Genomic DNA, 27,308 nt, shown 5'->3' with positions numbered 1-27,308 from the left:
TCTAGCGCCAACGGTCGCGACAGCTCGTATCGCCGGAAGTCGCTGTGCTCGCATTGAAAATGAATGGTATTGAGTCGCTGTCGCGCGCGATGTCGCTGGCAGTGTGTACGTACCTTTAAGACCCGAACAAGAGGAAATCATGGAGATATAGTTTGAAATATGAGGGAAAAGTTTAGAAAATTTCTTTTATCCTGTACTTACTTTGAGTACAGTGCAGCCATAAAATGTATGCACACCAAGTTGGAAATATTTAAATGTAACCTCAATGGTTGAGTATGAGGAATTAACGGGCACGGTCCGTTATCACCTGTAGTAGACTTTGACGGGTTAGGGGTAAAAAATGTCTGGGGATGATGACGGGTATTCCGAAGCACAGCTGGTCACAGAGGCCGGGACGAACTGGCTCCGTGCTGAGATTGAGCGTTTGTCCCGGGAACTTAGCGAAACGACCCGGGAAAAGATTCAGGCGGCGGAATACGGGCTGGTGGTGCTGGAGGAAAACCAGCAGCTGAAACAACGCTTTGAATATCTAGAAAGCGAGCATGAGACCGTCAGACATGAGCTGGATCAACTCAGAGAGGTGAGAAATAATTATAGAATATTATTTTAGAATGTTAAAATGTTGCGGTTTGTTCTTGGAATGTAACAAATTGTTCTTGAGCACAGCAGCGGCGCACAAGAGGAAACTGTAACAGTCTGTATCTCCACCCATTGTTACATTGTTGCTCAATTAACGAGTCTAATTTAATTGTTTACACATTTTTGTAACCCTTTCCTCATTCAAGTATTAATACTAAATCACAAAATATGATATACGAAGTCTAAAAAATTATATGATTTATGTAAGTGCAGTACACAATTTGTGATAGGCTGATAATGTTGCCGATATTTGGACATTTTGAGATAATCGGTATCAGAACTTTAACACTTGTGCGACCTTAGGGACATTTTTGTCTTGTTTTACACAGAGGACCTTCAGGACAAAAATGTCCCAGTTGAAACCCAATAAAACTGCAATATTTGAATCCCAGTGCCATTAAAGCATACAACCATGAATTCTATGATATTATGCTTTCATTCCTGGCTTCTAAATTAAATATTTTCCAAAAGATGGCACCATTTTTCTCATGTTTAGCCTATGGAGCAAATAGTTTTTTGTTTGTTTAAAAAGCTTTAGCCAAAAAACAACCACACACACACACACACACACACACACACACACACACACACACACACACACACACACACACACACACACACACACACACACACACTCAGCACATCTGCATAACTTCTTTCCACTTACAACTTCCTGTCAATACACATGCACATACTGCATGCACACAAACATGTCAAAAGTTCAGACATTAATCCTAATTATCACAGTTATAGTTTATTTAGCTTATTTTGGAAGTGAACTTTGTTCACTGCTTACTATAATCTTTTCTACGCAATTCTAAATATAGAGTTCTGTCTTCGTCATGGCAGTAAGAAGTTCGGGGAAGAAATCAGGCTAAAAAAAGCCTCTCCGTTTTGACTCATGTCCACTGCATAGACAGGACACACTCTGCAAGCAAATAAACTTTCTTTCTGTTTATTACTACTTTGAATAATTTTAAGCTACCAAAAGACTTAGGTTAATACATGGAGACATATTAGGATGCAGTTTATCCTGCATGGGTCATTTTATTAACACAAGCAATACATAATACAAAAAAATATCAGCCAAACGTTATTAAAGGGGTCATGACATGGGTTTTTTTATTGTATTATTATGTTCCCTTAGGTGCAATTATAGTATTAATATATTTTTTTTTAAGAAAAACTTTTAAAATCTAGTGATTTATGACCTTTTCCCATCCTGTTTCTCATCCTCTGATTCAAACAGTCTGTTTTGGGGGCGTTTTCCATTTAAGACTTCAGTGTTAACGCCCACTGTTATGATTGGCTAACGTCAGTGCCTATGTATCAATTATTGACGCCCCCAGCCAGAACAATATGCAAGTAAACTAAGTAAAAACACTGTGATTATTCATAATGAATGAAATTGCGCTTTAAAAAGTAGTTTAAAGTTTAAAATAGATTACTTACAGTTTGCGTCGTCGTTGTTCCCAGAATAGTCGGCAGAGACTTATCTTTGAGCAACAGTTTTCTGGCAAAGCCAGCATCATATTGAGATTTGTTCTCAAAACAGTCATCCTTAAAATGTACAGAACAAACGCTTAAGTTAACACTGCCGTGACTGGGACGTCCGCAAAAAATAAACTGCATCCATTTTTCCCTGACGTCTGGATCTTTCGGCAGCTTATTCAGAGGTTTTGTTTGACGGCAGCCAGGAACAGCACATCTGGGTGGCATCGTAATTTTCCTGTGCACAAGTAGTCTCTGTCAGAGCTCGCTGTCCATCGACTGAACACTTGTGAGGCGCACGGCGATACGAAATGAGCGTAGTTGTCTTGCGCTTAAAGCGTAGTTATCTTGTGCTGGAGGCGGTCATATGCAAACGCTGGTACGTCACTTCTAACCGTCACGTCACTTCTAACCATGAATCCAGAACGAGCTGTATTTTGAGCTTGATTAAATAAATTATTCGTTTAGAATGGGGAGGACGTCTTAAAATATTAAACTTGCAGGACGTTTTAATGATACAAAGACCTCTTATATACCAAAAGATCAAGGCAAATTTGGTTTCTCATGTCATGACCCCTTTAACAGAGAAATTATAAACACTTCAAAAGCAGCACAAATTTGTGCGATGCGGTGTTATATGATTATTACACTATTTCAGTGTCGATGTGCACAGACCTCAGCAGGGCCAGGAGTGCACTTTGTATTTGTATTTTTTTACTTTTATATACTTAACTAATTTCTTTGCTTTTTGAGCATTTATGCATTTTCTTGTATCATAAAGTACAAGGGTAAACAAAACTGGCCTTGGCTGATTCAGACAGCTTCTTCAATTTATGGCAGTATTCTATAAAAGATATTGAATTTCTAACACTGAAAGTGATGCGACCACTCCCATAATAATTAATAAAGCTGTCTACATGGCAGGTGTGCGATGTAGGAAATGTGGTTGCAGTCGAGTATTATTCTGTTGATGAACTTGCAATACAATACATAGTGGACTTTTCATTTGACTTGTTACTCGTCTGAGGCCATGCCATTTCGGTGTTCCAGGGAAAATTCAAAATTACATTTTTGGTCCTTTAAAGGGCACTGCTGCGGGGAGGGGACACCATTCAAAAGTTTAATAGAAAAATCAATGTTTTCTCAAAAGGCCCTACCACAAGACGAAGGGTACATTCATACAGTAATGCCATGTTCCCTTCAAAGTACCAACTTCAAGGGCTCTGCACTTCGGAGTAAGTAGGGCATTTGGAGGACAATTTTCAATTGGCATCTGCCCCCGATCTGCTGTAGCACGTGCTGTTAAATTTGATTTAATATGCCTGCAATTAACAAAGAAATGTAATAATAACACATTATTACTGTTGTTGTGAGATTATTATGAGATTTAAATTTTGTTGTATTTTACTATTTAAATTTTATTATTAACTGGATGATCGGAACTATAATTTTTCTGGATGATCGGAAAGACACCTTTAGATTTGTGAACGAATGGGGCAGGGGCTTGTGCCTCTGCTGCCCCCATTGTGTTCACGTCACTGCACTATATATTATATAGTGGCATCCAAATGTTCGTTAGTGAAAACGCTTCTTTTTTGAAATTGAGTGTACATTTTTTTCATAGCAAATTATATCATCAGCTTAAGTGTTTTACATTTTATTTATTTTTAAAAATTAAAAAAATTACAGAATTTCTTAGTAAGGCCTGGTATGGACATGTTTGTGCAAAACCTCATGATCTATGTTATCCCAGCATGATTTGAGAATGTTTCAAAGAGCATACTGTGTGCTTCAGTGGAAACAAGACATTCTCTGACTTTTTGTGCAAAGAAGTAAACATGGTCAGTGTCACAAATTTGCTTATATTTGATTAGTAGTGACCTAGAAATAATGCATATTTTTAAAATATTTACTTTTAATGAACTTTTCTTATTCTATAACTTGAAAAATCTTAAAGCTTTGTTTATTTCCAGGGATAAATGTAATTTTAAACTTTTCTAGTTTGTCTATCCACAGTCTCTAACATTTATTACACTGGCTATGTTTACATGGACACCAGAAAGCCGTTTATTGTGAGAAAGCTGCATTAGACTCGAAATCGGTGTATGGGTTTACATGAGTAGTGTTCGTGGCTTTCCTTTACTCCCGTATACATACAGCACAGTCAGTAAGCAGTTTTCTCAACTGTAATGTAATTTTCCCATGACGCTTGTGTAAATAACAAATATAGGATCCAAGGAATACTTTGCTAATATATTCTCTGTTTCTTCGCTTTATTTCCAGATATTATAAAATTGTTGCTTCACCTTCTAATGCGATCTGCAGTGGAATTGCGCTGCAATAGTGAGGTTTCCCTCTCACGTAAAACTCTGTGATTCCCCCAATGTACGGGCGTGTACACACGAACGTGAGGGACAGTCGGTATTTTACATTGGTGTGTATAAATGGCTATAGTTTATAGTGCATGTGATTTTTCCACTTCCAGAAATGTTGCATTTCTTTTTGTTGTGTTGACTTGTTGTTGGGTTCCATCCTATGACGTTTGTATCAGCTCTGTTTACGGACATTCACACACCTCAAAAACTGGTTACATGACCACAATAAGCCTGTGTTCTTTGGGAGAAACTTAGGTGTGTTACACCGCTTTCTCTTAATCCCTTAAACGTCATAAGAACATCATCGTTCTTGTGTACATTACATTTCAGAAAGCCACTTTCTGCAAAAACTCTGGATTAAACTGTTTTCTTAAGTGCTCAATGTGTTAACTGTGGTAAGAGCGTTAGTATGAGACACTAATGTTAAACCCTGAGAGACAAACATAATAAACATAGGTGTACTCAATCAAGGCACAGACTTGCTGGATCAGACTGAAGGCATGGGGAAAATAAGAGATGAGGTAATCCCACCCGACATGTGTCAGATCTGCTCTATCATCTTACACACCCACAACCATACTCATATTCAAATCATACAGCATACTCCACACTTATGACACAAAAACAGTTGTGCCAAGATTAGAGACCTTATACAAGATGACAGTTTCAAGTTTGTTTCTAAGTTGGGTCATTATAAATTCTTTATGTCATTATATCACAATAAAAAGCTAGTACTATGAAAAAAGTTAGCACAATGGTATGAACACATTTTTTATCACCTTAATAAAAACAATAATAATTCCTTACATTTATATAGCGCTTTTCTAGGCACTAATTTTAGCTTTTTTCCTCCTTGTAAAAACAGTTTTCACACTAGAGATCCAATCTTCAATTTATAATCAAGCATTACTAGGGATGCTCCCTTCATCATTTTTACAGCCGATACAATTACAGATTTTCTTGTCATCTGATCGGCTGATACTGATGACGATCATTAACCTTTTATAAGGAGATATGTCATATGTGGTTATATATAAGCTTTCGGCTCACTGTCAGTGTTAAATGATTTACCCTGTTGGTAATACAACAGTTGTTGCCTTTTTTGCTGTGAAAAATATGTAGGTTGGTTAATTGATAATCAGGTAAACAAACACAAAAATATGAATTTTTAAAATGAAAGATTATTTTTTAATAAGCCTTTAAAACAAGTAAGCTTACTTAAAATATTCTCAGTATTAAAATAGACAGCCCTATAAAGAACAAGGCTTAGTATCAAACTGAAAAGCCATACATGTAATTCAACGTAATGTAAAATTTTTGGTTATATATTCATTGTCACTATTTCATATTATTATTCATTATTTTATTATTTATATTTTATTTATTTTTGCATCATATTTAATTGCATCATTTATAGTATCTAAATATTGTTTGTAGAAATAGATACAAAAATGCCTTTTTATTGTGTTGGATGTTGGTAATATTCAAGTCTCATTAAATTAAAGTTACTACAACAAAATGTATGTACAGGTGAAACTCGAAAAATTAGAATATCGTGCAAAAGTTCATTAATTTCAGTAATTCAACTTAAAAGGTGAAACTAATATATTATATAGACTCATTACAAGCAAAGTAAGATATTTCAAGCCTTTATTTGATATAATTTTGATGATTATGGCTTACAGCTTATGAAAACCCCAAATTCAGAATCTCAGAAAATTAGAATATTACATGAAATCAATAAAACAAAAGGATTTTAAATACAGAAATGTCGGCCCTCTGAAAAGTATAATCATGCATATGTACTCAGTACTTGGTTTGGGCTCCTTTTGCATTAATTACTGCCTCAGTGCGGCGTGGCATGGATGCTATCAGCCTGTGGCACTGCTGAGGTGTTATGGAAGACCAAGATGCTTCAATAGCGGCCTTCAGCTCTTCTGCATTGTTTGGTCTCATGTCTCTCATCTTTCTCTTGGCAATGCCCCATAGATTCTCTATGGGGTTCAGGTCAGGCGAGTTTGCTGGCCAATCAAGCATAGTAATACCATGGTCATTGAACCAGGTTTTGGTTTTGGCAGTGTGGGCAGGTGCCAAGTCCTGCTGGAAAATGAAGTCAGCATCTCCATAAAGCTTGTCTGCTGAAGGAAGCATGAAGTGCTCTAAAATGTCCCGGTAGACGGCTGCGTTGACTCTGGACTTAATAAAGCACAGTGGACCAACACCAGCCGATGACATGGCTCCCCAAACCAACACAGGCTTCAAGCATCTTGGATTGTGTGCCTCTCCATTCTTCCTCCAGACTCTGGGACCTTGGTTTCCAAATGAGATGCAACATTTGCTCTCATCAGAAAAGAGGACTTTGGACCACTGAGCAACAGACCAGTTCTTTATTTCTTTAGCCCAGGTAAGACGTTTGACATTTGAAGCCCATGTCTAGGACCCGTCTGTGTGTGGTGGCTCTTGATGCAGTAACTCCAGCCTCAGTCCACTCCTTGTGAAGCTCCCCCACACATTTGAATGGCCTTTTCCTGACAATCCTCTCCAGGCTACGGTCATCCCTGCTGCTTGTGCACCTTTTTCTTCCACACTTTTCCCTTCCACTTAACTTTCTATTAATGTGCTTTGATACAGCACTTTGAGAACATCCAACTTCTTTTGCAATTACCTTTTGAGGCTTTCCCTCCTTGTGGAGGGTGTCAATGATGGTTTTCTGCACAACTGTCAGGTCAGCAGTCTTCCCCATGATTGTGAATTCAACTGAACCAGACTGAGAGACCATTTAAAGGCTCAGGAACCCTTTGCAGGTGTTTAGCTGATTAGAGTGTGACACTTTGAGCCTACAATACTGAACCTTTTCACAATATTCTAATTTTCTGAGATTCTGAATTTGGGGTTTTCATAAGCTGTAAGCCATAATCATCAAAATTATATCAAATAAAGGCTTGAAATATCTTACTTTGCTTGTAATGAGTCTATATAATATATTAGTTTCACCTTTTAAGTTGAATTACTGAAATTAATGAACTTTTGCACGATATTCTAATTTTTCGAGTTTCACCTGTATATCGCATTCTATGTTTCATCGTAGTTTCGTGCTGAAATGAACAGTTGCTTCAATAATGGTGTGTTTTATTAACTTCCACACAAATCATGACTACTACGGCTAATTGTTACTTTATAAACACTTATTTTTCACACTGTTACTCACACACTGCTATGTTATGATAACCAAACACTTTTAGAATAACGCATTGTGGTGATGGGGGCGTGGTCTTGTGTCTGTATGCGGGAGGGAGGGAGGGGTGTCAAGCTGGTTGACATGATTTCTAACAGCTATTTCTCATTACAGTGATAGCGGAGTGAGCCCTTAAACAGCTGAACACACCAGAGAAGGAAGAGAAAGAATGAGTATGCAGCATTGGCATCTGTTTACATTGAGTGTTGAATCTATTGAGTATTTGTGAAGAAGTTTTTGTTTATTTTGAGTGTTGATTATTTAACTGTGTGAAAACATTGAAAAGTGTGCATACGCTGCACACTAAGGCAAGGAAAATAAAAGCGTGTCACTGCTCCCCATCTCCTCATTTCCACACATGAACCCTGACGTGGCGTCACACTGGTGCAGAGGTGATCAAGACCCTTGCCGACATCCAGCAGAACCAGCATCAGTTGAGCTGCAGCTGGAGCAGGAGCAGCATTTTCAACTCCTGCTCCAGGCCCAAGCAGAGGCCCGTCAGGCGTTCCGGAGCCTGATCATACACGAGGGGGTTGCTGTTGTTGTCCCCCATGCCCACCTCCACTGTCCAGCCGGTCACCCTTGTGAAAATGGGGCCGGCTGACGATCCAGAGGCCTACCTTGATCTCTTCAAGAAGACGGCCGAGGTGTGGGAATGGCTGCCTGACCAGTGGGTGGCCCGACTGTTGCTGTTACTCTCCAGGAAAGTGCAGCTTGCGGCTCAACAACTTCCCGCAGCCAACGTCCTCGTCTATGCTAACTTGAAGAGAGCCATTCTGCAGTGGGTACACTCGTTCACTCTTTCTCACTTCTCTGGTGTGTTCAGCTGTTTCAAGGGCTCTCTCCACTATCACTATAATGAGAAACAGCTGATGGAAATCATGTCAACCAGCTTGACAAGCCTCACCACACCCTCTCTCCCGCAAACAGACAAATGCCCATGTCCCCATCACCACATGCATAATTTGGAAAACGATACAATGTTGGATCCACCAACATTAACACATATATTCCGATGTTATTAGCTTGCACGGTAGCTCACCTTATAGAGTGTTTTTGAACTTGGAAGTCTGCGTGTAGAGCCCAGCCAAACACGCAAGCTAAAACGTGAGATGAGAGTGCCATTTTAAGTAAGTATTTTGAGTGATATGAGCGTGAAGCATCTGTGTTCCGCAACTGCTTTCGGGTCCTTGAATAATGTATAACATGCAAGTAAGGGCAGCCGTTGGACTTTCTGGTGCCCTCCTAGGGTAAGATGGTGCCCCCCTAGGGACTGCGTAGTCTGCTTATAGGGAGCAGCAGTACTGATTATACTGCATTTCTTGTAATCGTTACCAGCCAAATGGCGAGTTTATTCCTCAAACTCCAGTTTGTTTCTTCCGTGATATAACACGTCTACAGACGTAGAATATTTGGATGAATGAATGAATAATTTCTGGATTTTCTTTTGACCTTGGCATAATGTGCTACTGGGTTAGACCTTTTAGCCAACTAAATGCTGCTGAAAAAGTTATATTTAGGTGTTGATTTGATTGAACAGGGCTGGCAGTAATCAGGCCTGGGTGTGTCTAATCCAGCTGAACTGCAGTTTCATTGATTTGGGGATTTAGTAACTAAGGGGCAAATACATTTTTCACACAGGCCCAGTTGGTATTAGATAACTTATTTGCTTCAGTGGACAATAACTTTATCATTTAAAATTTTTATTTTGTGTTTACTCAGATTTCCTTTGTTTTATGTTTGGTTTTGTTTTAATTTTTGAAACAATTTAGTATGAGATGTAATCAGGATGGGGGTAAATACTGTACGTTTTACTTTTTAATATTTATCTTAAAAACCTTGTCTGATTACAACACAATTTCTCTCAATTTTGGTGCCCCCCGCAAGACATTTCACTAGGAAAATGCAGCAAAACTTGTAATAAGGCATGCAATTTTGTTTTGCAGAAATGTTGCCATGTTTAAGTAATGTTCATGAGATCAGCCCATCAGGCTGATAATATTAGTTCCTCTTTCAACTCTGTGTTTACATGCACTTAAAGCTAGGGTAATCCAGAGAAGCCTGACCTCGCTTCAGAGGTGTCTCCAATGCCACGCCTCCACTATGACACACACACACACACACACACACACACACACACACACACACACAGAGCTGAGTCTAAGCACCAGGAGGAGAGACGTGTTGGTGGAATCGATCGCAACGGTTTCAGATTACCTCAGATCTCATTCACAGGTTAGACATTACAATAATAACGAATGTAATTATCGTGCTCGCTCTGCACAATGTCAAGGAACCTGCGCTGATGACGTGATTGTCTGCATGAACAAGTTGCGTGGCGGTTTGCAAATATATATTGACAGACAGGAAAGACATTTGAACTTTCCTGTCTGTCCCTTTTGTATCATTTCAATACAATGAATGGTCGATCATTTTTAAGTCCTGTCCCTTTTACACATTTAGACAAGTTAAATTATTGATTGCTATCAGGATGTGAAGAGACTTTCAACCAGTAAATCAAAACATTATCACACCCAGGTTTCTCCCAGAAACCTCTGCTTTAGCTGCATTCTTACAGAATTTTAAAGAGTGCACATATGCGTGGAGCAGACCGGATAATTCATGTCATAGGATGGAGCCATACATCATAATAACAAGTCAACGTGGCAGGAAAAAAAAACATAAATTTCTGGGAGTCCAATGATTACTTCCTAGTTTCAACACTGAACTAGAACCCAGGTCTGCCTCATAGCTGACTCTACGCACTTCCGGTTGTCCCACAGGAGAAGGTTAACATGTTTGTGTTAACTGATGCAAAAATGTCTGATGGGAGCTGGTGCTTGTCAGTAACTCTCATAATTAGGCCGATGTCAGGGGACTGGGGCATTTTGAAGAAACATTCTGACTTCCCGTATGATCATGTTGAAAGCACAACTGATCTAAAAACAAAACATGTTCCTCTATAAATAACTGAAATGCTGCAACCACCAGAGAGCCCACAGTTCCATAGTATACCTTTAATAGTGGAAAAGATGGTAAACTTAAATAAAATAACTAGGTATTTTCTGACAAACTAAGACTTAAAATTATTTGCTTCCAATATTGGCCTTATCAGATCAAAACCAATATTTGCCGTAAAAATGGTAATGTTGATCAATACTGATATGGATGCCAATATATCATGCATCCCTTTTTACAGCTGTCCTTTTCTTGGGTTTGAACAATGTGTACTGTAGTTTTAAAGTTTCAATTTGGTGGTCTCTTTCTTGGCTTGTTGGGGAGATATAAGAATCCCACCAGAGTCATATGTCAAATAAACAATTAAGTTAAATAAAAGAAGAGTTAAAAAACCTCTAACTACAGAGACACTTTTTATTTACTCCTTACATTTCTGATTAATTTAGGATTTTCTGTCCCAACATTAATTACTTGTCAGCTGTGCAGTCCATCAGAATGGGTGTAAAATGTAAAAGAAGAGTAAAATTTTGTCTCAACCAATAATAGTGGTTGAGAATTGAGTCTCCACCAGTGTGGTGGATCCATATCGGTGCAGAGGTGGGACTCCCCCACCACAGAGTGGATACAGGCCATCTATGGGCTTGTTGTGAGTTATATGGTTTGTGACTATTTGAAAGAAGCAGAAGTATAAATATTTGAGGTTTCTTCAGCCTAGCAGTGGAAAATATAGTGTCAATGAGGTTTTTAAATGGAAAGGCCTTTCATCAAGATTGGGGCTTTATCTGATTAAACATTTACTTTATGTGGAGAGCTGGAGTATACCATGTTTATTTCTACAAGTGTCTAATTAAAAGATGATTATAGTCATAGCTGTGTTTTAGCGGTTGGTGCGCGTTGTTACTTAGACACATCCAGCTGTGGTGCTCATGAGGGTGATGCAGGTTCAAGTACAGCTCGCTTAATTTTCCAAGCCCATTTCCCAGTAGTGTCAGCCTAAGATGGCACACTAAAGGTCCATTCGCTCACCACTGGATGCATTTGCACACAAAACTAGCAATGGAAATGTCTTAATAACTTCTGGGTGTCGGGGTGCACAGATTTTTTTACTAAACGTATACTCGCTAGATTTTTTTGCCTTAAAATAATACCTCAGAAAATGTATTAGGTTAAAATGAAATCAGTGGGAATGATACATTTAGATGTAAATAAGGTCAGTTCCACATGAATATGTTTTCATTTGCAAACACATTATTTTTGCACCAAAACCTGAGACTTTTGAAAATGTTGCATACTTAGGAAACTAAAAACAGTGTTTTCCAATGGAGTGCCTCAAATTCTTTCAAAGATTTGATGTGATATCAACACTGATAACTACGTTGAGAGTGAAATCTGTGTAATTTTTGCAGAAGACTGCAGAAGAGTTCCTCAAAGAGACATTATGATGCATTGGTTAATTCTGGAAACCAAGTACTCTAGGGAGAAATAAAACATTTCTTCTCGTACATCAGAGGTTTCTGTTTGAGTGTTTCTCACACAGAACAAAGCTTGTCTGGTTTCTGAATCAGCTCTTGTTGCCATGTGCTTGTTTGTTGTTGTAGTTGATCGATATTGAGGATTTGCTGACTGTAAAAGTTGGCGTAAGTGAGAACTCCTGCAGCATAATGTCACAGATTAACGTTGCGACTGATGTCTTGACAGCAGCCATATTTGACTTGTTCAGCAGTGACATGGATACATTTAACCAGGTCTTTTCTCAGTACTGGAAATACAAAGTGGACCACAAATGCAAATCTGGTTTGTTTTAAGCACAGCAATATGGAAAACGTTTAGGCAATCTCCAGGTATACTAGGAATTAATTTATGCAACAAAGAAATCTCATTTCCTCTTTGTAAAATACCTGATTAGGCCTCAAAAATAGATCTTTGCTACTTACAACAGTATTTTTGAAATGGAGAGAAATAAACATTATTGATGACCTGTGAGATCTGTTTTAAAATTTGAATAATGCCACGGCAACTCAGAGTGACAGGTGGAGAGCTGCCAGATCTAGCAGCAGCTATTGTGGCAGGAGCTGACATAATTTTCAGGTCTCTCTCATTCTGTCTCTGTCACTCTTTGATTGTATTATTAGGAGCTGACCCCAATGATGTACAGTGATACAAATCTTGAGATTTGTTTCAATGGGTACGTTTACATCTTGCACCCTCATAATGTGATTATAATGCAATTAAGGCAATACTGCAATTAAACTGTAGCTCATGTAATTAGAATTCTGTGATTATTTTATTGAGATTATGCTAATAATCCAAGCAATGATAATTGTAGTAAAATATGTGGATTACTCCTATTTTAGGGTGTTTTCATACCTGGCTAGTTTGGAGGATTTGATTGGTAACCTTGTGCATTTTCTCCCATAGGGGGTTTTCACACTGGCAGTTTAGGTGGTTTTCACACTGGCCATGTTTGCTGTGGTCCGAATACGAACACGATTGTCCCCGGTGCCCCCCAGAGTGTTGGTCTGGTTTCCGACTTACATACGATTCTGTAAAACCCCGTTGCTTTTTCGTCATCAACTTGCGTCATCACAAACGTGTACATTATAAAAAAAAACAACGCACATTGCTATATTTGTGTTTTTTATTAATTTGGTGTCATTATACACACAAGAGTGAATGAAACTTGTGGCACTGTGTGTAACAAACTGTAATTCACCAGTTGTCCATGTTCTATATTGGATGCTCACAAACAATCTGTTATGTATACCCTGTCTTGTTTCACTGTTGCCCTTTTGTTTGCCATTTTTGTCACTTTTGCATTTCTTAGTTTTCACTTTAGTCCCTTATGTAACTCCATAGTCTCTTTGTTAGCGTTCGTGTTTTCTGTCATTGTTTTCACCTGTCCTCATTAGTTTGCCTTTTGCTTCTGTTAATCACCTTTTTATCTTGTTTGATGTTAGCCTGGTGTGTGTTTCCTTCCCGAGTCCTCTGTTTGTTTACATCGTGTTTAGTTAACAGTTTTTATGTTTTATTTCCCCTTGTGGGTTGTTCCTTTGTGTTTACCTGTTTGTTTATTAAATAAAGTTTAAACTGCGTTTGGATCCGCATCTCCTCGTGTGCCTCGTTGCTCAAGCGTTACAGAACGATAGACCACAAACAATGGATCCAGCAGTTCAGCGAGCTAACTACAATCTGCTCTGCTTAAGGCAAGAAGACCGTCCTATAGAAGACCACATCCACGACTTCCTGAACCTGGCGAGTATCTCAGACTTCCCGGACTCAGCCTTGGTGGTCTTCTTTAGGGGCAATTTGAACACGGAGCTGAGGGAGCGGTTGCCACAGGCTACGCACGGCTGGACGCTCTGCGACTTCCTGGAGGCGACCCTACTAGTTTGCGGCTCACAGCTCACCTTGGGCGTCGTTGAGGAGGACCCTACCTCTCCACCCACGGTGGTGACTCTCCAGTCGTCCCTAGCGCTCCCTATCAAACCAGCCCCTCCTGTCAGCGAACAACCCCCCACGCCAATGGCTTCCCTTGAACCTGCACGGCCAACTTCGTCAACCCAGAGGAGGAGGAGAAGACAGGCTTCTGCCTCCCGGCCCACGCCTGCCCCGGTCTGCGAGCCAGAGCCCACGCCTGCCCCGGTCTGCGAGCCAGAGCCCACGCCTGCCCCGGTCTGCGAGCCAGAGCCCATGCCTGCCCCGGTCTGCGAGCCAGCGGCCACGCATGTCACAGTGAGCGAGCCAGCGGCCACGCTTGTCACAGTGAGCGAGCCAGCGGCCACGCATGTCACAGTGAGCGAACCAGCGCCTACGGCCTCTACCGTCAGCGAGCCTGAGCCCTCGTCAACTACGGTCAGCGAGCCTGAGCCCTTGCCAGCCACGGCCAGCGAGCCTGAAGCCACGCTGACCAGGAACAGCATCCCAGCTTCGCCAGTCGCATCAGCCCGGAGGAAGAGGAGAAAGGGAGAGGTCTCTGCACTCCAGCCTCCGCCTGCCGCAGCCCCATGCCCTAAACCCCCCTTGGCTCTGCCCTCAGCGCCCGGCGAACCCAAGCCGGCACATACCACGGTAATCCAGCCAGAGCCTGTAGCCTCAGACGTCAGTGAGCCAGTGCCGATAGCCTCAAACGTCAGTGTGCCAGTGCCTGTAGCCTCAGATGTCCCTGAGCCAGCGCCTGTAGCCTCGACCGTCCCTGAGCCAGCGCCTGTAGCCAGGACCGTCCAAGAGCCAGCGCCAGTGGTCATGCCCGTCCTAGAGCCAGCGCCTCCCGAGCCTTCCAGGGCTCCGCCTCCCGAGCCTTCCAGGGCTCCGCCTCTCAAGCCTACCAGGGCTCCGCCTCCCAAGTCTCTCAAGTCTCTCGAGTCTTCCAGGGCTCCTCCTCCCGAGCTTTCCAGAGCTCCGCCTTCCGAGTTTCCCGAGCTATCCAGAGCTCCGCCTTCCGAGTTTCCCGAGCTTTCCAGAGCTCCGCCTTCCGAGTTTCCCGAGCTTTCCAGAGCTCCGCCTTCTGAGCTTTCCAGAGCTCCGCCTTCTGAGCTTTCCAGAGCTCCGCCTCCTGGGCTTTCCAGAGCCCCGCCTTCCGAGCTTCCTGAGCTTTCCAGAGCTCCGCCTCCCGAGCTTTCCAGAGCTCCGCCCTCCGAGATTCCCAGAGCTCCACCTCTCAAGCCTCTCGAGCCTTCCAGGGCTCCGCCTCTCAAGCCTCTCGAGCCTCCCAGGGCTCCGCCCCTCAAGCCTCTCGAGCCTCCCAGGGCTACGCCTCTCAAGTCTCTCGAGTCTTCCAGGGCTCCGTCTCTCAAGCCTCCCGAGCTTTCCAGAGCTCCTCCTCCCGAGCCTCCTGGGGCTCCGCCTCTCAAGCCTCTCGAGCCTCCCACGGCTCCGCCCCCAGAGCCTCTCGAGCCTCCTGCGGCTCCGCCCCAGAGCCTCCTACGGCTCCGCCTCCAGAGCCTCCTATGGCTCCGCCTCTCGAGCCACTCAAGCCTTCGACGGCTCCGCCCTCAGAGCCTCCCGAGCCTCCTACGGCTCCACCTCTCGAGCCACTCAAGCCTTCGACGGCTCCACCCTCAGAGCCTCCTACGTCTCTGCCCCCAGAGACTCCAGAGCCTTCCTGGTCTCCGTTCCTAAAGCCTCCCACGGCGCCGCCTACCTCGGCTCCGCCTCCTGAGCCTCCTTCAGCTCCACCTCCTGAGCCTCCCTCAGCTCCGCCTTCTGGGCCTTCTGAGCCATCACCTCCCTCGGCTCCGCCTCAGAGGTCCTCCTTGGCTCCGCCTCACGCGGCTCCGCCGGCCTCCCCTGTGGCCACTCCATCTCCTTGGCCACCAAAACCGGCCTCTGTCCTGTGGTCACCTCCCAGGTCCCCTGAACCGGCCCTTGGCCCACGACCACCTCCCAGGCCACCAAAGCCGGCCTCTATCCTGTGGCCTCCTCCCAGGCCTCCTGACCCGGTCCCTGTCCTGTGGCCTCCTCCCAGGGCTTCTGACCCTGTTCCCATCCTGTGGACTCTTCCCAGGCCCCCTGACCCAGTCCCAGTCCTGTGGCCTCTTCCCAGACCTCCTGACCCAGTCCCAGTCCCGTGGCCTCTTCCCAGGCCCCCTGACCCAGTCCCTGTCCTGTGGCCTCCACCCAGGCCTTCTGACCCTGTTCCCGTCCTGAGGCCTCCTCCCTGGCCTCCTGACCCAGTCCCTGTCCAGTGGCCTCCTCCCAGGTCCCCCAAACCTGTCCTTGCCCTGTGGCCAGCTCCCAGGCCTCCTGCACCTACCCTTGCCAGGTGGCCAGCTCCCAGACCATCGAAACCTGTCCCTGCCCGGTCGATACCTCCCTGGCCCCCTAACCCTGTCCCTTTGTGCCCCCAGGGACTGCCTAATGGGCCCCGTGGACTGTCTCATCTCCATTTGTGCCCTCGTGGACTGTCTCATTTCCCCCTTGGACTTCCTGTCTGCCCCTTGCACCTCCATGACCTGCCTGTCTTGCCCTCTGTGCCCCCCGGACTTCCTGCCTGCCCATTGTGCCCCCCTGGTCTGTCTGTCTGCCCATGTGCCCACTTGGACTGTCTGTTTGCCCCTGATGCCCTCATGTTGTTCTCTGTGGGTTTTTTGTCTTTTGTCTTTTGTCTTTGTCTTCTAGGATCGTCTGGAAGCCGATCCTTTGAGGGTGGGCTCTGTTATGTATACCCTGTCTTGTTTCACTGTTGCCCTTTTGTTTGCCATTTTTGTCACTTTTGCATTTCTTAGTTTTCACTTTAGTCCCTTATGTAACTCCATAGTCTCTTTGTTAGCGTTCGTGTTTTCTGTCATTGTTTTCACCTGTCCTCATTAGTTTGCCTTTTGCTTCTGTTAATCACCTTGTTATCTTGTTTGATGTTAGCCTGGTGTGTGTTTCCGTCCCGAGTCCTCTGTTTGTTTACATCGTGTTTAGTTAACAGTTTTTATGTTTTATTTCCCCTTGTGGGTTGTTCCTTTGTGTTTACCTGTTGGTTTATTAAATAAAGTTTAAACTGCATTTGGATCCGCATCTCCTCGTCTGCCTCGTTGCTCAAGCGTTACACAATCTTTTGAGGTCACAGCTGGTTGCATGCTCACTCAAGCACGTATATGAAAGGCACCTCACCTCTTCTGTGTCCCACAACATTTCCCTGTCATTCATGTTGTGCTTGTGTGTTTGTTAATGATGTCATCATGCTTAAATTGGCAAAAATCCAGACATTTTATTTAATTCTTACTAATGCGCACCGTGCCGCAGTTCCATTGCGACTGAATTCAGACCACCTCTGAAAGGTAGTCTCTGGTTCGGTACCATAGTCCACTCCTAAGTCTGCAAAACAGCTTTCACATTGCCTAATTTTCAGGCGAACCATGCTTTGTTTCTTACTTGGCATTCATGCTGGCAGTTTAGTCCGAAAGATGTATGTGAGTCTGAAACCAGACTAACACTCTGGGGCACGCGGGAACAGTGGCACTTGGATTCGGACCACAGCAAATTTGCCCAGTGTGAAATCCACCTTAGTTTGGTTCGTTCAGGCCAGGGGTTGGCAAACGTTTTGACATGGAGTGCAATTTTTTTACTTTCCTGATCAATGGCTGTGCGGACGCTGCCCCACACCCCACACACTCAAAAAACATGCGCATGTATGTGAGTCCACTTGTGAAAATATTTCTATTTTGCATTTTTCTATTTTAATTATTTATTTTTCATTACAAATTATATTATCAGCATAACAGTTTGATTGAAAAATGTGTGCAAAAACCGCATGTGAAAATTCTTGCATGTGAATTTTCACAGAGCATCTTGTGAAGGTTGGAAACCTCAAGAATTAATAGTGGTGTTTTCCTTATTACATCACGTGTTGTTCTGAAAGCAAAAAGATACATTTTGATCCAGACCAAAACAAGTGTTCCGAGACCACCAAGACGAATACAAAAGAATACAAAATCAACAGACCAACGACCCAAACAATATCCCTATAAAAACCTTGATCACACCTGATGGATCTTTGTAGAAGACATCTGTAGGTCAGCACATCAATGTAATTCATCATGAATATAGCCTTTTGGAGATTTTATTAGATATAGTTGCACGTTTAAAATGTGAGATATTTAATCATTTCAAAGATAATTTTAGCACAATCGCTTCTCTCTTTATAGCAGCAGAACACAGGTAGCAGCAAAGTTTTTGACAGATAAATTTTTTTTATGTGGAATGTTTTTACTCTGCTGTTTGTTTGTGTGCAGAAATAATGCAAAAATCTAATGACGAACAAAAATAACCATAATGGAAATTTTACAAATCATATCCGTCTGACGGACGTGTATTTGCAGCACAACCTCTGACTGGAATGCACATTCTGTACCATGCCACGATTCTTTGCATAAGTATGACAAAAACAATACTCGAAATTTGTAATGGTTGATACATTATTACAGGTATATAATTTTAACCGATATATCAATGGATGCGCTAAATCCCGGAACAGCGCACAAACAGATTTGACTAATAAGGTAAAAGCTTGCACACATGTGACGACACAGTTTTGGTCCGCTTTGTAATGTTGCCTTTTGAAATCAAACTGAATCAAGAAGAAAATGTATTGTAACAATTTTTGGTCCTGTTTCGGAACAAATCAAATTAACTACAGGTCTGTAGATGCCCTTTCCTTATGCCAGGATGTAGTTAAAGATAATTCTTTTTTTTTTTCATCAAAAAAATTTAAACCACGTTTCTCAGCAAATAAGCATAGCAAGTAGCATGTAAAAGGGGTCGAAGAAGTTTGCCCAAATAATGTAAACATCTTAATCTCATTATTCCTTATAATCTGATTATTGCAATTAGATTTTACCGGCTAACTATTAATTATTATATTATAATTATATAACTATTTATTCATCTAACTATTAATTCCCATGTTCTTTTAGTTAATACTCTCAAGATTCATATACACACCTGTGATTCTAAATATAAATCTACCTCCCTCCAAAACAAGTAGTAGTTTATAGCCATAGTGCACAGACTTCATACATTACTGTAACCATTCTCTCCAAAATCATGTCCACACAGGCATATGGTCAGGTTCACTCCACCCACAGAAAGGTGGCTGCAGATGGTGAAAGCAGCGAGGAGTCCCTCATCCTGGAGTCTGCATCTAAAGAGGCATATTATGAGCAAAGAATGCTGGAACTACAGACTGACCTAAGGCAAACAAAAAACACTCTCACCAGCACTCAGGCAGAGAATGAACGTCTGGCCACCCTCACACAGCAGCTGAGAGAGGTTTGTGCAGTAGAGCATTTGTTAAGAGTAAGGAGCTAATTAAAAATACGAATGAACCAATTGGTCATATATAGTGTTGTACATCTAAGGTTACAGGATTAAATTGACTAATATATGGAAATAAATAATCCACAATCTATGTAGCCATACAGACATACCCGCAGATTTGTCCAATTCGTTTTTTAATTTTTACATAGTTTCCTGCTTGTGTTTTTTGTGGGGGTTTTAGGGTAAAATATTGAATAGCAAAATCTCTGATTGTTCTTATGACTGTTCTGGTTATTCTGTAATCCAGAACAATGAGATAGTAGAGATGCAACGCAGTCGTCTATGTGACGACATCCGGGAGTACAAGATCCGAGAGTCACGTCTGCTGCAAGATTACACAGAACTGGAGGAAGAGAACATCAGCTTGCAGAAACACGTCTCCACCCTCAAACAGGGTCAGGTTAGTAGCCCTGAATTTTTATCAAATGTGGGATGGTGTGATCCACTGTGGGACCATCACCATTGTGGCCCTAAAGCTAGGCACTTAACCTCAATTTTCTTCAGGGAGATTGTTCTTGTAAGTGTATTGGAAGTAACTTTGAATGAAAGCGTCTGCTAAAAGACTACTTAAATGTATAGAACAAATAACTAGCCTACTTCTGACTTCTTCTAAAGGTTGAGTTTGAGGGACTCAAGCACGAGAATCGTTGATTGGAAGAGGAAGTTCAGTTCCTAAACAGCCAGCTAGAGGATGCCGTTCAGTTACGTGAGATAGCTGAGCGCCAGCTAACAGAGGCACTAGAAACTGTGAAGACTGAGCGGGAGCAGAAAGTAGACCTTCGAAAAGAGTTGGCACATCATATGACCCTGGGGGACTCACTCTTTGCCAGCTCATTAGGCAGACTTAAATTGAGTCCAGATGAACCTAATAATGATGATGCCATTCTGACGTTTGAAAATGGATTTGCTAAAATCTGTGATAGTAACGATGAAGATAACAGATTGTCCAGACCCAGGGGAGTTGAAAATTTCCATCCCGCTCCAAGTTTGGTGGATGACTTGTTGAGCGAGGTGAACATCTCTGAGATCCAGAAACTCAAGCAACAGCTCTTACAGGTGTGGCTGTCTTTTTGGATAATGCAGCAATAATAAATAGATTGACAGATTTTCTTAGATTGTCTCTTCACTCTTTTGCAGGTAGAGCGAGAGAAGGTGTCTGTGCTCACCACTCTACAGGATTCTCAGAAGCAGTTAGAGCATGCTCGAGGAGCATTAGCCGAGCAGCAGGAAGCTATGTTGAGACTTAGTGATGATTTGTGTGCCATGAGGAGACTACAGGCAGGCAAGGAGCGTCGATCGGCCCTGGACAGTGAGCGAGAGAGGGACAGTCGAGAGGACAATGATGTGGATTACTATGAGCTGGATATCAATGGGCCAGAGATACTACGCTGCAAGTATGAAGTAGCCATAGCGGAAGCTGGCGAGCTGAGGGAGGATCTTAAGGGTTTAAAGGCGGAACATGATAAGGTAAGGATGGAGCAAAGGAAAGTGGTCATGACCATGTGCCTCTTCTGTTGCTTGCCTTTCGTTAATGTGTTGATAGTGCATTGTAATGTTTGTTTGGATTGTTACGTTTATCCATGTCTCTTTTAGATTAAGGCAGAGCATGAGGAGGTACGGGGATGACTGGAGGGACAGGTACATGACCTCAGTATCCAAGTATCTCAGATGGAGAGCAGCAGCCGTGCAGACCGTGAACAGGTTGCTCAGCTTGAGAAGGAGCTAAAGGAAGTGAGCGCAGTTGCGGGCGAGACAGAGGGCAGTCTTTGTGTTGCCCAGGATGAACTTGTCGCCTTTAGTGAAGAGCTTGCCAACCTCTACCACCATGTCTGCATGTGCAACAACGAAACACCGAATCGTGTCATGCTTGATTTTTACAAAGAGGGTAAAGGAAGCAAGACTGAATGTAAAGATAGGCAATCTCCATTGACACAAACCAATGGAAGAACAATCCAGGCACCTGAGATCAACTTCACCACCGTGAACAGCTCTGCTTCTGGGACCTCATTCAGAGAAGAGCCACGTCCAGAGCCAATGGACCTCTACAATCTTGTTGCAATAATTAGGGATCAGATCAGTCACTTACAGAAGGCAGTAGACCGCACCACAGAGTTGTCAAGGCAAAGAGTTGCCTCTCTAGAGTTGGCTGCAGTTGCAGATAAAGACCAAGCTGCATGCATGGAGGAGATTTTGAAGCTCAAGTCTCTGCTGAGCACTAAGAGAGAACAGATTGCCACTCTGAGGACTGTCCTCAAGGCCAAAAAACATGTGAGAATGAGGGCAATTATCTTAGCATAGGTGTATGATGCTAGATTAAAAATTGTGCATGTTGTAGACCATTCAAATGGATTGAATGACAAGTAGTTTTTCCAAGAGCTTTTCCTGAACCATGGTGTGTTTCTGTCCTTTCCGCAGACAGCAGAGGTGGCCCTGGCAAACTTGAAGAGCAAATATGAAATTGAGAAGACCATGGTCACTGAGACCATGATGAAGCTTAGGAATGAGCTGAAGGCCCTGAAAGAAGATGCCGCGACATTCTCCTCTCTCAGGGCTATGTTTGCTACCAGGTAGTGCGAGACCGCAACTGAAAGTCATTTTTTCTTAACCACTCTTTGTCTGGTTTGTCTGAACCAAATAACCCTACCATTATCCTGACAAAATAGTATACATCTCTCTTAGTCTCCACTTCTTTCTTCTGTACTTTAGATGTGATGAGTATGTAACACAATTGGATGACATGCAGAGGCAGCTGTCTGCAGCTGAAGACGAGAAGAAGACTCTAAACTCCCTCCTGCGTATGGCGATCCAACAAAAACTTGCCCTCACACAGCGACTTGAGGATCCGGTGCTGGGCCAGGTGCCCGTGGGAAAACATCATCTGGGCGTGGCAGAGGTCTCTCTTCGTTTTCCAGCCCCCATGTAAGTCCCAGACTTCCCTGTAAGAATCGACCACAGCTACATGGCCTAATTGGAAGTCCTGCAGTTTTCTGCAGTGAGAAGTATAAAATTCTGTGTGACACTGGATCTGATTAACACCTACGTCTAACTGTCTCTCATCATCATTGTCATGCTCACTAACAATCCCTGCATGTGTGCCAGGGACTCAGTGACTAATGCAAGCACTTTAGCGTTTGTCCTGACAGTTCTTTATTAATACTTATCGCATGGGTTCTCAATTCTGCTCTTGTAGATCTACATGGAAAAATTGGATATATCTAGAATGACATAATATTACAAGCAGGTCTGTTAGAGCAGAGATGGACCTATCTCTGCAGGATATATAGGATTGAGGACCCCTGTCTTAACATGTCTGAACATTCTAAATATGTCTTATCTGTCTGAACTTCTAAGCTATATGCTTTAGCACTGAAAATACTGAATGTCATTGAGTTAAACCCAGTCTCACAAAGCTATCCTGTTAATCTCTGTGTCAGTGAGAATAAATCTGTGTAATCCAGACAGAGACGCACCTTACTGAGCCTGCTGGAAACTTTACAATCCAGGTTACAATTCTAAAGGGCACCACTACTGATAGACAAATGGAGAACTCTATAAAATAACAATTATATAAAATCTATAAAGAACTATTTAAAAAAACAAGGACATTTGTTAAAAGTTTGTTAAAGTTGATGTCTAGATTGATAAAGTTTGTGTGCACAGAAAAAGACATTGAAATTGGGCAATGCAAGGTTAATGGAACAAGGTTTAGGCTAACGGTCTTCTAGATGAATTAAGATGTGTGTGAACTGGTTTTGTTTTAAAATAAAAAGTAATTTTGTTAGTACTGTCTCATCTTGCCATTTAACCAGCATAACATACATTGTCCAAGTTGCCTTTGCACTGGTGACCCTGAGCTACTGTACTGTGCATGACCTGTTGCTCATAACACTTTGCATTCTTTGGCATGTTGTGTGTTGAGATCTCTGCTTCCAGCAGTCTGTTGTAGTGGGGAGAAATTAATCCTCCATATTTTGCTGTGCACTAATGGGTGTAACCTGTGTCATTGTTGACCACCACTGTCACGGTAACATCCATGTTGTCCATGTGATCAGCTTGACTTTAAATAATTATTTTGATTTATTACATTTTAATTGTTTTTAACGTGATGTGATGATTCTTATGATTGTTTTGTTTGTTTCTCAATTTTGCAGTAATATTATTAGCCATGGAGAATAGCCAAAAAATTATTATTTCCTTCTTCAAACTATGATAAATGTCCAAGAATTCACAAACACCCCTGGTCCAATTTTGGAAATTTGTCCCTGGATGTGATTGCAAGAAAAACAGGCTCACATTTACAGGAAGATGGTCTACTATGTAATACTTATTCTGCCTGTTACTGTGGTAATGTTCTTCTTTTGTTTATCTGTTTTATTTTGCTTTGTTTTCGTTTAATGTAACTGTGCACTTTCGGTGCATTGGTTAATATTTTGTAAGAGATGCACATTTCATGTATACTTGTATCCATGTTTTGTTTAGCAAATTTTATGTATTTAACTGAAGAAATAATATAAGAACTAATGTTTGTTTATAGTATTTTAAATGTTTAACTGCCAGGTTCTAAGCATAATCCAGGGAGAACAAAATATGCAAAATAGGCCTTTATATGTTTCTTGTTCTGCCAAACATTGTGACATTATCCTGCTAAACATAAAGTGAAACTTCACTAAAAGAAAAGATTTTGACATGGTCCTGAATATTTTGGAGCCAATTTTCAGAGTTATTCACAGACGCTTTAAATTCAAGGTCAAAAACAATATATACAAAAATAATTAAAATTGCACATTTCTACATTCTTTTACCAAATACTGCAATAAGGTCTGTTTTTTTTGTATTTAAAATGCAAAACATATCTGTTTTTAGACACTGACTTACCTAAAATCTGTTTTGTATAACCCTCATAAGACCTCCTGTGCCTTTATGCAGTTATTGCAAGGTTTTTGTTTTCAATAAGAAATTTGAAAGCCATAGTCTTAAGTTCTCTGTCTCGCTACAGATCTAGCCCATTTGTCTCAGTAACTCTGACATATTGCAAGTATGGAAAGATCAAATTTAGACTGAAATAAAGCACAACTTTTGAAGGTCAAAGCCTGTCAGATTGCCTTGGTGAACAGTTTTTAAATGTTAGTAGGAATTTGGTGTGTATTTCATACATTCCTTTGAGGAAGTAATGGTTGCTGATGGTGATCATGATGACTGTCTGATGATCTTGTGATTCATTATTTTCTTATTTGTAACCTTGCTACTAATTTTGATTTGTTTGTATTTCAGCAAACAGAAAACTATGCCTCAGAATATTTGTGCCATTTCAAATTTAAGACATTGTAAAGTTACAGAGTAGCTTTCTTTTTTAGACCACAAATTAAGTGCAATTTTATGCTGTTTTTGGAGAGTATGCTATAGTTTTCTATTTGCTGAAAACCACTTCATCGGCTTTGTGACGTTTTGATTTTAATTTGTACACATTTCTATTAAATTATCTTGTGTGTTTGTTCATATTTATTCATAACCTTGGCTATCAGTTCAGTATTAATTACTAGGTTAATATGCATAATAACTGGCACATGTGCTGCCACTCTATGCACTTCTACTTGAATTCTTACAGGAACATGGTAAGCTAAATTCGGCTGCCTGTTCTGTTTTTTGTTTGTTTGCTTTTTAAGAGCTGATGGCATGTTGTGATTTTTCTAAACATTATGCTTGACATTAGAGTTATTTGTGATGAAAATGTATAAGCCCATGTTTGTCTTAACATTTCTCATTTGACAAAAAAACTAACAAAAAAATAAACAAATCTACAATTTTTAGTTGCCCATCTATCAGATACTTGACAATTGTCATCAAAACATGAGTTTTTCTGTACTATGTATAGTATATTTTAAACACGTATACATTCTATACATTAGATAATGTATATAAATTCAGTTTAATAACATTTAAATCAGTTTTAAAATAGTGTAACATGTCACACTACATGGACTACTACCCTACTTAGAGCTTTAAGGAAACTCTTTTTACACTATTTGTTTCCATTCAACTTTTTACTATGAAACATGATATTGCTCTCATTTTAGTATGTTAAGATTGTGTAGTGTGATGGTTGTGATTGTTGTTGTTTTTCTTTTTTTCTTAATTCGGTGCTAAAAACTATACTTGTATAAAAACTATAAATTTATTTTTGTATTATTTATATTTAAAATGTATAAACCTTGTGCATCAATAAAAAAAAGTTACTCCGAGGTCCTTAGAGGACAAAAATATCTGCATAAAAAAAACTGCCATAAAAATATTATATATTAATATTATTTTCCACTTTCACTGACTTTTAAAAAAACAAAAATGTAACCATCATCAGTCCTATTCATAACTACTATTCATTCATTTTCTGGATTTTAACCTTTTAAATGCCAGTTGTAAAAAATGTTATTTTTTACACACACACACACACACATTTCTCAATACACACATACAAAACACTGACATCCATACCAACACACCCAAACAATTTGAGCAGCATCATTTATTCATTGGCCTGCAGTGCAAACAAAAAATAGGAAAAAAGCATGTAATTTCTCCATAGGCTAAATATGATTAAAATGGCCATCTGGTGGAATATATATATATATATATATATATATATATATATATATATATATATATATATATATATATATATATATATATTATATATATATATATATATATATTATATATATATATATATATATAATATATATTTATATATATATATATATTTATATATATATATATATATATATATATATATATATATATATATATATATATATATATATATATATATATATATATATATAAATGTGAAGCCAGGTCTCTGGAATGAAAGCATAATATCATAGGATTCATGATTTTATGCTTTAATGGCACTCGGATCAAATATAAAAGTTTCAAAGGGGACATTTTTGACCTGAAGTTCCTGAGTGTAACTATTTTGTGTACACATTGTATTATATATGTATTATAGGAACTGAGGTTGAAATGTAAAAATTCCCCCCAAAATACACGCCTTTGGCTAAATTTAACCAATTTAACCAACGATCGAAACGTTCCCAAAATGATCGAAAAAAAACAAACATGAAAAAAATTAATTTCCTAAGGTCGCAGAAGGGTTAAGAATTCGAATAGCATGTCTCACTGTAAAATTGTGAACTATTCGATTCAGTTGTTTCTTATCTGATACCAAGCAAATAGAATCTTACTGTGGATACTTCCTTTCCAGACTGGGGAAGTTGCTGCTTTGTCACTTTTCTTTTTCTTTCATTATCTAAATCAATTCTAACTTCATTTGGAGAAACAGACCTCATTATCTGAAAAAAGTAGTATGGTTAAAGATATAAAGGATGGAGGACTTTGATTTATTGACTTTGATTGTCTAAATGGAACCTTAAATATAAACTGGCTGAAGTCCTGGATCAAGCACAGCTCATTTTGGTATTGTATCCCAGAGCATTTATTCAAAAAAGTTGGCCTGGAGTTTCTTCTCAGGAAGGACTTTAATATTGACAAATTACCTATATCACCATCAGAGTTCCACAAACAAATACTGTTATATTGGAAAATGTTATATGTACATAACTTTTCACAACACACCTCTGTACTCTTGAATAATATGTGTTACACTGCAACAGAACTTTGTTTTTTGAAGATTGGTTTGGGAGAAATATATGGTCCATAACTTACTTAAACTATGAACAATTTTGCATTAAAAATAATTTCAAACCCTCACAATCAGACTTCACTAAATTACATAAAGCACTTCCCCAAGA

The 27,308-nt window shown here is 40.6% G+C and overlaps 1 pseudogene; it reads left to right on the top strand.

Annotated features, from left to right (window-relative positions):
• The first annotated feature begins 340 nt into the window (after nucleotides 1–340).
• LOC127632468 (protein bicaudal D homolog 2-like) lies at nucleotides 341–25,311 on the top strand (annotated as a pseudogene).
• The last annotated feature ends 1,997 nt before the right edge of the window (nucleotides 25,312–27,308 follow it).

The sequence above is a fragment of the Xyrauchen texanus genome, chromosome 39 (genome assembly GCF_025860055.1).
Source record: "Xyrauchen texanus isolate HMW12.3.18 chromosome 39, RBS_HiC_50CHRs, whole genome shotgun sequence".
Taxonomy (NCBI): domain Eukaryota; kingdom Metazoa; phylum Chordata; class Actinopteri; order Cypriniformes; family Catostomidae; genus Xyrauchen; species Xyrauchen texanus.
This window is presented reverse-complemented; position numbering and strand designations above follow the sequence as displayed.